The sequence below is a fragment of the Rattus norvegicus genome, chromosome 13 (assembly GCF_021556685.1).
Source record: "Rattus norvegicus strain SHRSP/BbbUtx chromosome 13, alternate assembly SHRSP_T2T, whole genome shotgun sequence".
NCBI classification, from domain to species: domain Eukaryota; kingdom Metazoa; phylum Chordata; class Mammalia; order Rodentia; family Muridae; genus Rattus; species Rattus norvegicus.
Window position 1 is genome coordinate 38,989,633 of NC_141546.1, and position 10,368 is coordinate 39,000,000.

The 10,368-nt window shown below is 40.9% G+C and overlaps 1 long non-coding RNA gene across 4 annotated transcripts in view; it reads right to left on the reverse strand.

The window, feature by feature from the left end:
* LOC120096236 (uncharacterized) overlaps positions 1-5,946 on the reverse strand; it is a 29,862-nt gene extending 23,916 nt beyond the window's left edge. The window contains exons 1-3 of one of the 4 annotated variants that reach the window (XR_015636342.1): positions 5,626-5,946; positions 2,206-2,387; positions 789-948 (exon numbers count right to left, since the gene is read on the reverse strand). This is a non-coding gene — a long non-coding RNA (uncharacterized LOC120096236). Of the gene's footprint in view, positions 1-788; positions 949-2,172; positions 2,388-5,625 lie in introns of all 4 variants that reach the window. The other 3 variants (XR_015636339.1, XR_015636341.1, XR_015636340.1) reach the window with 3 other exon arrangements.
* Between the last annotated feature and the right edge of the window lie 4,422 nt (positions 5,947-10,368).

Sequence of the window (10,368 nt, forward strand, 5' to 3'; positions counted from 1 at the left end):
ATTAGTGGTTGAATATACTTGAGGATATTGCTTTTTGAATCTGGATGGGGGCATCATGTCTTTGTATGTATATGAGTTTGTGTGTGTGTGTGTGTGTGTGTGTGTGTGTATGCATGAGCATGTGTGCATCCATCCCTCTGACGATTTGTCTATTTGTCTGTCTCACATGTCTATACTGACTTGAAACTCACTGTGCAACTACCAGTGATCTTTAACTTCTGCTCTTCCTGCCTCCTCTCTGCTTCGTGAGTGCTGCGAATACAGGTGAGAGCGGCCATGGAACTTCATGCATACTAGGAAAGCACTCTGAACAACTAACCACACTTCCAGCCATAGTCTTCAAACACCAAATATTGGCCAACATGTTAGGAAAAGGAATATAGTAAACACGCTCAATGCAATGGAAGATACTGCCTATGCCTATGCCTGTGAGGGATTTTCTTGCATATACATTTAATTGTACATGTTCATGGGCTTTGCTGTAGTATTTCAACATATGTATACGATGTCAGTCAAAATGATTGACATGTTCACTACCTTAAATAAGTATAATTTCTTTTTGTTTGTGTCTTAGCTAATATTCTATTGTTTAGATAAGCACCATGATCAAAAGTAACTTGGGGAAGAAAGAGTTTGTTTTATCTTACAGCTTATAGCCATCATCCAGGAAAGTCATCACAGAAATTCAAGGCAAGAATTTGGAAGCAGGAATTGATGCAGAGGCCATGGAAGAGTGCAGCTCATTGGATTGCCCACCCTATTTTCTTATAGCACTCAGGACCACTTACCTAGAGGCAGCACTACCCACAATGGGATGGGCTCTCCCATATCAATTACTAATAAAGGAAATGCACCACAGGCTTGTCCACAGGCCAATCTGGTGGGGGCATTTTCTCAATTGAGGGTCCCTCTTCCAATGATGTTAGCTTTCATCTAGAAGACATAAAACTAGACAACAAAGTTGGAAACATTCAAAAGTATCTCCAATGACTACAAATACATAATTAATAAACATAAGCAAAAGTTTGTATTTTGAGATGGAAAGTGTTTATTAGGATCTTAACTGGACCTAATAAAATATGCATATATTTTATGTCGTTTTTAAGGTGTTAATGTTTCATAGATGCACATCACACACACATACACACACACACACACACACCCACATACATATACACAGTGAAAATTTAAGTCAATTATTGCAAACATTTCAAACCCTTTATCTTCCCAAAGGGAAATACAGCTGTATACATGAGGTAGACTTAGATTCACTTTCTTAGATACGTAAATGCTCCATTATTTCAAAAATAAAAGTTTAATGAAAAAGTTCTAGCACCACAATCTGGGGAGATGGTCCAGCTGATAAAGTGCTGTGCTTAAGGACTCAAGTCCCTTCCTCAGACCCCACCAAACAAAAAAAAAGTGAGACATGGTGTCAATGACTTGCAGTCTTAGGGCTGAGGAGGCAGAAACAAGCAGATTCCGGATCTTATTGGCTTGGCTGAATATATGAATTCCAGGTAGAGGTAAAAGATCATACCTCCAAAAATAAGTTGCTGATAGCCAAGGTTGACTTCTGACCTCCACAGATATATGCATACACATATAACTGCACACATATGAACATGTATGCACATTCACATGCACATGTAAAAAAAAGAAGGCACACAAAAGAAGGCACACAAAAAAAATGCTTTAAAGGCATCAAAGGAAGCTAGAGATAAATAACGAATAAAAATAGTGTCAGCCCTCAGACTGTGGATGTGAAAGATGAAAGATGGACCCAGATGACAGTGACTTTGTCAGTGACAGCCCTGTGATGACTCTATTTAATCTGCTTAGTAGGCAATGAGACTGTGCTCCAAAAACTGGGTCTCTTGGCAACAGGGACCTGACAGTACTTTTCCTCTCCAGCTTATTGGGTCAATGCCTCTTGCTGGGAAGCCAAGAGTGGCAGCAATGGAGCTGATGCCCAGTGCAAATGCCAGCCAGTCCACCAAGGCCAACATTAAGGGCATCCCAGCACAACGGGAGCTCCAAGGCTGTGTCTTGCACTTGGCAAAATTGCATGTGTCAACACTACAGGGGACTGCTGAACTCCAAGCCCATACAGATTTTAATTTGCACCAGTTGTTTTATTAAGCTCATCATATCCAACTTATGAGAACAGACCCATAGGGTGTCCAGCCTTCCATCTCGCAGTACCTTCTGCACATATCATCACTTTTTCCCCCTTTATCTGTATCTAGGACAGAAGTCTCTGGGTATAGTGTTTTCCAAAATATAATGGGTTTCTGGTCAAGCTGACTATGAGGTGGCCTCATGACATGCCACATCTTTAGCAAGTTCCGAGGTGACCTCAATACTGTTGATCTCCGCAGTCCACTCTTAGTAAAAAAAAAAAAAAAGTTTAATTAAATACATGTATAAAATGTCTGAAAACTCAGCTTATCTATCCATATAACATTGCAAAACATACCTTAAACAGTGTGTAAATATAGCTCAGGTTCAACCTGGGACATCCTACAAGACTACCTATTCAAGTCAATGATTAGCATGGTTGTCAGTCAAGACTAATTGATCATCTTTTCTGTTCCCACTATGTGGGATGAAGACAATTACTAGTTATTGCTTCAGCCTTTGTTGGATTTATTTTTGACTCACTGAGAGGCAGGAAGATACTCAAAAATGTACCATGAACTACTAGGAATGCTTTGTCTATAAATAGAGTACTCAACTAGGCGCAGCCCTCTGTAACTGCACTGGATCCTTATTCCTTTTTGCTTGTTGATATGATACTAAGTTCCAGGGCAAGCCTTGAGTAAAATTCACCATGCAGTAAATCACAGCCATTCTTTCTACATTAGTTCCTCTTATGGATGCTTAGCTAAAGAAAATACACCTAGTTGATAAGCCATGGCAATACAGATACTTAGTTTATATACGTCATTTGGCGCGTTAACGCTGCACACTTCAGGTGTCTTTGAAAACCACTTTCAGATATTCAATTTTTTTCCTTTCAAGAGTAAAATCAAGTGACGTCCAAGTTGCAAGGACACCCAACTAATGGTATTCAGTGTATAGGTCGGTTTTTATTCTGTTTTGTTTTTCTTTCCTTATCTTAGTAAACAATGGGTACTTACTCTTTGTAATTTAGAAATTTTTATGAGAAAATTCCTTCAATTTTAGTCCAAGAGAAACAATCCTACAAGCTGAACACTTGGGTCAGAAGTCCTGCTAGAGGAGAGCAGATTGTAGTTGAAATTTCTCTCTCCCATCATGGACAATTAAGTAAAACAATCAGTGTAATCTTCAGTGAAAAGCTAACTAGAAGGCTGGCAAGATGGCTCAGTGAGCAAAGGAGCCTGTGACCAAGCAAGGTAGCCTGATTTGATCCCTGGGACCCAGAGGGTGTAAGGAGAGAATTAACTCCTTCAAGTTGTTCTCTGACCTCCACACATGTGCCATGGATCTTGGAAGGGACCTGGGAGTATCCTGGCTACCTCTGCACAGTATCTCCCCACATCTTCTTCCTTCAAGAATCCTCTCCTTTCTCCTGTGGGACTGCAATGTCACTGATAAACAGGGACACAATGGCTGTAAATGTAAATACTGGATGCTATCACAATGTCAACCAATTTTCACATTCACCGCAACTATATGAAATTAACCCTGCAGATTTTGTTTGCTTAAGTAATTAGCTTAGTTTCTGTTTGGTTTGGTTTCAGTGAAAGAATAAGAGAACTGATGAAGTACATTTTAGTGTTCACCAGAAAAACAAAAACAAAACAAAACCAGACAATCCATGAAAGGCTAATAAGATTCGAAACTGAAATAGGAGATTGTTTTAGTATCATTTAGCATTAAAATGCTACAACTGAGTTTACTTCTTATAAATTTAGATGGACAGATTCAACGAAAAGAAAGGAAGAAAAATCTGAGAAACCACCAATCAGATTTGTCTGGATTTAATAAGCTTCAGCTGTGGCATTTCTAATGAGCAGGAAAGAGAATGGATAGTTACAAATAAAGACAATTTTGTTCACTAATTAGAAAAACAGAAGGAAATCTCAGTTCACTTCCTACTCCAGATGGATAAAAATTTAAGTACAAACAACATAAATATACAAGAAACTACAATGATTTTTTTATCAAAACTAAGGAGAAAAAGAAAGGAGAAATAAAAAGGAAAGGAAAGAAGGAAGGGAGGGAGGGAGGGAGGGAGGGAGACAACCAATCTAAATGCAGAGTTATGGAGTCCCAATTGATATACCTACATCCAGTGTACTTAAGGCTTGGGATCATTGCAGAAGAGGGGGCAGGAAAACTGTAAGAGCCAGAGAATGTGGGGGTTTTGTGGGACTTTGTCTCCTACATAGTGATGTCAGAATCTATAGCAGTAATGTCTCACTAACAGGAGCTGAACATGAACCTACCAAACTGGATGGGGAAAATCCTACAGGCCTCAACTCTACACAAGTAGCTACAGGCAACTGAATAAAGCTGGGAGCAGGGTGGGTCGTTTTGTCTAGTGAAGAATGAACCAGTTGGTTGTGCACTGCCAAATGGTCAGTATAGACTCAGCGGGTTATATTTGGGAATATATATATATGCCTGTGTGCATGCAGGAATAATTAATGAAAGAAGAAGCCATGAGTTTGAAGGACAGGGAGGGGTTTCTGGGAGAGTCAGAAGAGGGGAAAGATAAGGAAGCTATGTCGTGATTAAATTACAATCTCAAAAATAAGCAGCATTTTTAATTGAAAAAGAAATTAATTTTACTAAATTAATTTAAAATATCTGAACATTAAAAGATAAAAGCATATGAGTGATGCTGGAGGATGCCTTTAATCCTAGCACTCAGGCTTGTGAAGCAGGTGGATGGCTGCGAATGTGAGCAGAGTCTGCAACAAGCGAGCCAAGAGATGGGTGGTCTCTGTATGGGGCTACCCATAGAGGCAGGGAGACCGCTGCAGACCGAGAGTGGCCGGAGCTACAGTGCTACGTAACACAACAGATCTCTGAGTTAGAGGTCAGCCTGGTCAACAGAACAAGTTCCAGGACAGCTAGGGTTACATAGAGAAAACCGGTCTCAAAATAAATAAATAAATAAAAAGTCAAAACAACCCTGGCAGCCATTTTTGAAAAGAGTAGATCGGGTGCTTGTAAAATATTGAGCAAAGGTTTAATTTCCTCAGTATCTGCATTTCTTCAAAAATCAATAAAATAAGCATTAAAACTCCAATAAAAGTAAAATAGACCTTAATCATAAGACAAAAAAGCAGAAATTTAAATGTGTAATAAATATTCCATCTCTGTAATAAGCCAATGAAAAATGTAGAGGAAAATTATCATTCTCTATGTATTAACAAAATTTTAATTTTAAATTACATCTATTTATTTTGTGCATGGGTAAGGTTACATGTATACTACAGCATTCATGGGGAAAACAGAACAACTTGCAGGAGCCAATTCTCAGTTTCCACCATGTGGGTCCATATGTCAAGCTCAGATAGCCAGGCATGGTGGCAAGAGGTGGCATCTTCTTGACTTAGCATTTAATTTTAAAACTAAGATTTTTAAGAAAAATTACTCAGTATTAGGGAGGATGAAACAATTAAGTACCTAGGAATGTTGTGGAATCTTGCTATGTAATTCAGAAAGGTTTGAAACTCTCTTTGTAGTCCAGGCAGGCCTGTTTCACATGATCCTCCTGCCTCAGATTTCTGAGTGTTGGAATTATAAGAAAGCATCTTCGTCCTTGATCCTAACAACCTTCATAGTTTGAGAGCAGGAACACCTTTCCTGTCAATCAAAATTGTAATGTATTATTAAAAGTTTTAAGAACTCATACATTCTAAAGCAGTGACACTTTTAAAATTTGTCTTCATTGAGATGGGAAGATGGTTTACTGGCTAAGAGCACATACTGTTCTTGGAGAAGATTGGAGTTCAGATTCTAGAACTTACAACTACCTGCAATTCTGAACCTAGAACTGCGTGGAGCTCCAGCTCTGGAGACTGTAATGCCCCCTTCTGGCCTTCATAAACACTGCACGCATGTGGCTCACACAGGCACATGCAAACACACACATAACACACCACAGACACAACACAGCCAGAATACAGCAAATATAGAGGCGAATGCCAGCAGCAAACCACTGAACTGAGAATAGGTCCCCTATTGAAGGAATCAGAGAAAGAACTGGAAGAGCTTGAAGGGGCTCGAGACCCCAAAAGTACAACAATGCCAAGCAACCAGAGCTTCCAGGGACTAAGCCACTACCTAAAGACTATACATGGACTGACCCTGGACTCTGACCCCATAGGTAGCAATGAATATCCTAGTAAGATCACCAGTGGAAGGGGAAGCCCTGGGTCCTGCTAAGACTGAACCCCCAGTGAACTAGTCTATGGGGGGAGGGTTGGGAGGGGAACACCCATAAGGAAGGGGAGGGGGGAGGGGGATGTTTGCCCGGAAACCGGGAAAGGGAATAACACTTGAAATGTATATAAGAAATACTCAAGTTAATAAAAAAAAAAAGAAAATATTTTAAAGACTTATTCTTGACAATCAAAAGCTCTGACCTTCGAATGACTGGGACAGAGCATGACCTCTTTCCATTAGCAGAAGGAACGATGTTCTCTCGTGAAGTTTTAAAAAAGAAAACCAAAAACACCATTGCTGAAACTTCCATTATCCAAATCTCCTTCATTAAAACTTGTACCTCCTGCTCAGCCATAGGCGAGACATCTATATTAGAGAGAGAGAACACTGCAGGAGAAGGCTTAGGAAGAATGTACGAGGCAGTGGATATGAAAGACTAAATGTTACCACTGACATGCCATGGCTATCGTGTGAACACATGGCAGCTATGGGAATCTTCAAAAGATGAAATCAGCTAAAGTTTTCAGAATGGAGTGGGGAGGAGCTTGTAACCCTCCATCACATGAAGGAGTTATGAGATGGAGTTATGAGTAGCTAACTGCCCTGTACTCCATAACACTGCCAAACTGTAAAACTCTGAGGTCCCTGTTCCCAGTGTGAAACACATCCTTGGTGCGAGGTCGACAATGGAAGAGAATTCAAGATTTGTCAGAACTCACAAAAGCCACAAGTATTTTTTTTCTTCTCCATTCTTTAACTATGATGTTTTGGCACACAGCCTCCTGTCTCCTACATTTCTTCTGCAATAGGGCTCTCTTACACTGACAGGTACCATTGTACTATAGCAAGAGAAGGTACCTAGTAGAAAGAGGACTCAAGGAATAGACAAGGCGGGGGATGGGTATCTGTCCCCTTTACCTCCTGTTCACACAAGGAAGCCTTTTATTCTTCAGTCTTCTGACATTAAGTCAGATACTTGACCACATTTTAAGATTTATAAGTAGCTTTTCTCAAAGGCTGGTAAGGATAGTAGGTAAGTGTGTGTTGCAGAAGCCCAAAGACCTGAGTTTCACACTCAGTACCCATGGGCATTTGTTTGTTTCTTCATTTTTTTTTAATGAAAATGATATTGCTGTGATCCAAGAGTGGGCAGGTGTAGACAGTAGGATCCTTGGGACTTGCAGGCCAACCAGCCTAGCCAAATCAGTGAGAAATCACTGAAATCCTGAGTCCATGAGTCTTTTTCTCAAAAAATAAGGTGGAGAGCTACTGAGAAAGACAGCTGACCTCTGGCCTCCACATGCTTTTGTACAAGTGAATGCGTGCGCGCGCACACACACACACACACACACACACACACACACACACTAGCTTTTCTCTTTCCTGTCTTCTCCCTATATAATTTCCTCTGGGAGTTTCTTTTCCTCCTTCCTCTCTCTCATTCTCTCCCCATCTTATATCATGTCATCAGGCTGATTCCTCCCTTCTTTTAGAAAATTATTTCCAGTGGCCCATGAAGATTCACAGTACCTTTATCCTAGTGAGCACTGTTCTCCCCAGCCCTGACCCATATGCTATCAGGTATTTCAACACCAAACAAGCGAAACACACACACAGTTCCCCTCTTAGACAGAGCTCACAAGAACCTGTTGGTATTTCTGTTAATTTTCCCTGGAAACTTTTTTTTTTGGTGGTAATACTTACATACTTCATTTTTAAATTATCTATTTATTTGATTTTAGTTTTTACATCCTGACCAAAGTCTCTCTGCCACCTCTCCTCCCAGCCCCTCCCCCATAGCACATTTCCTCGCCCCCATCCATCATTCCTTCTTTTCTCCTCAGGTCTCCCATGGATGTCAACCAGCCTTGGCATATCAAGATGCAGTGACACTAGGTATCTCCTCTCAAAAACAAGCAACAGAGTCCCAGAGCCTCTTTCCCAATGTTAGGAATCTCATAAGAAGAATAGTTTTTAAAAACAATGACATCATGACATTTGCTGACAAATACATGGAACTAGAAAAGATCATTGTGAGCGAGGTAAGCCAGACCCAGGAAAACAAACATGATACGTACTTACTTAAAAGTGGATTGACCAGTCCTACATCTGATAGAGGGCCAATATCCAATATATACAAAGAACTCATGAAGTTAGACTCCAGATAATCAAATAACTCTATTAAAAATGGGGTACAGAGCTAAACAAACAATTCTCAACTAAGGAATATTGAATGGCTGAGAAGCACCTAAAGAAATGTTCAAGATCCTTAGTCTTCAGGGAGATGCAAATCAAAACAACCCTGAGACTCTACCTCACACCACTCAGAATAGCTAAGATCAAAAACTCAGGTGACAACAGATGCTGGTAAGCATGTAGAGAAAGAGAAACACTCCTCCATTGTTGCTGTGATTGCAAGCTGGCACAACCACTCTGGAAGTCAGTCCAAAGGTTCCTCAGAAAATTGGACATTTTACTACCCAAGTACCCAGCTATACTACTCCCAGGCATAAACCCAAATGGTGCTCCAAAATATAACAAGGACATATGCTCTACTATGTCTATATCAGCCTTATTTATAATAGCCAGAAGCTGGAAAGAACCCAGATGTATTTCAACAGAGAAATGGATACAGAAAATGTGGTGCATTTATACAATGGAATACTACTCAGCTATTAAAACCAATGACTTCATGAAATTCATAGACGAATGGATGGAACTAAAAAATATCATCCTGAGTGAGGTAACTCAATCACAAAAGAATACACATGGTAAGCACTCACTGATAATTGGATATTAGCCCAAAAGCTCAGAATACCCAAGATACAATCCACAGGCCACATAAAGTTCAAGCAGAAGGAAGACCAGCATGCAGATGCTTCAGTCCTTCTTAGAAGGAGGAACAAAAATATCCATAAGAGGAAAGATGGAGACAAAATTTGGAACAGAGACTGAAAGAAAGGCTATCCAGAGACTGACCCACCAGGGGATCCAGCCAAAACACATACAGCCACCAAATCCAGACAATATTGCTGATGCCAAGAAGTGCATGCTGACAGGAGCCTGATATAGCTGTCTCCTGAGAGGCTCTGCCAGAGCATGACAAATACAGAGGTGAATGCTCCCAGACAACCATTGAACTGAGAACGGGGTTCCCAATGGAGGAGTTAGAGAAAGGACTGATGGAGCTGAAGGAGTTTGTAACCCCATAAGAACAACAATACCAACCAACCAGAGCTTCCAGGGACTAAACCACCATCCAAAGAATACACATGGACAGAACTATGGCTCCAGCTGCATATGTAGCTGAGGGTGGCCTTGTTGGGCACCAGTGGGAGGAGAAGCCCTTGGTCCTGCTAAGGCTGGAACACTCCTCCCTCCCCGTGTAGGGTAATGTCAGGGCGGGGAGGCAGGAATGTGTGGGTGGATGTGCGTGCAGGGAAACACCCTCATAGAAGAAGGGGGAGAGGAGATGGGATGGGGGTTTAATGGACTGAAAACCAGGAAAGAGGATAGCATTTGACATGTAAATTTAAAAAATTCAATAAAAAAAGAGAAATGGATATTAGCCATAAAGTGTAGGATAATGATGCTACAATCCCCAGACTCAAAGAAGCTAAGTAACAAGGAGGACTCATGGACAGAGGAGGGATGCAAGAATTTCCTTGGGAAGGGCAATTTGATTAGATTTGGTGGGTGTGAGGGAGAGTGCGGTCTGATGAAGGACTAGGGTAGGGACAGGGGTACTGTCAGGGATGGAAGGAGAGCATACAGGGGGTGACAACTGAAATCAGGAGGCATTTCTAGGAGGAGCTAGAAACCTAGTGCAATGGAAATGCCCAGGAATCTATGAGGGTGACCCTAGCTAAGACTCCGACCAATGAGGAATAAGGAACCTGAACCCTCCATCTCCTTTAACCAGGCAAGATTTCCAGTGGAAGGATTGGTACACCAACATAGCCATAAATCCTTCACCCAAAA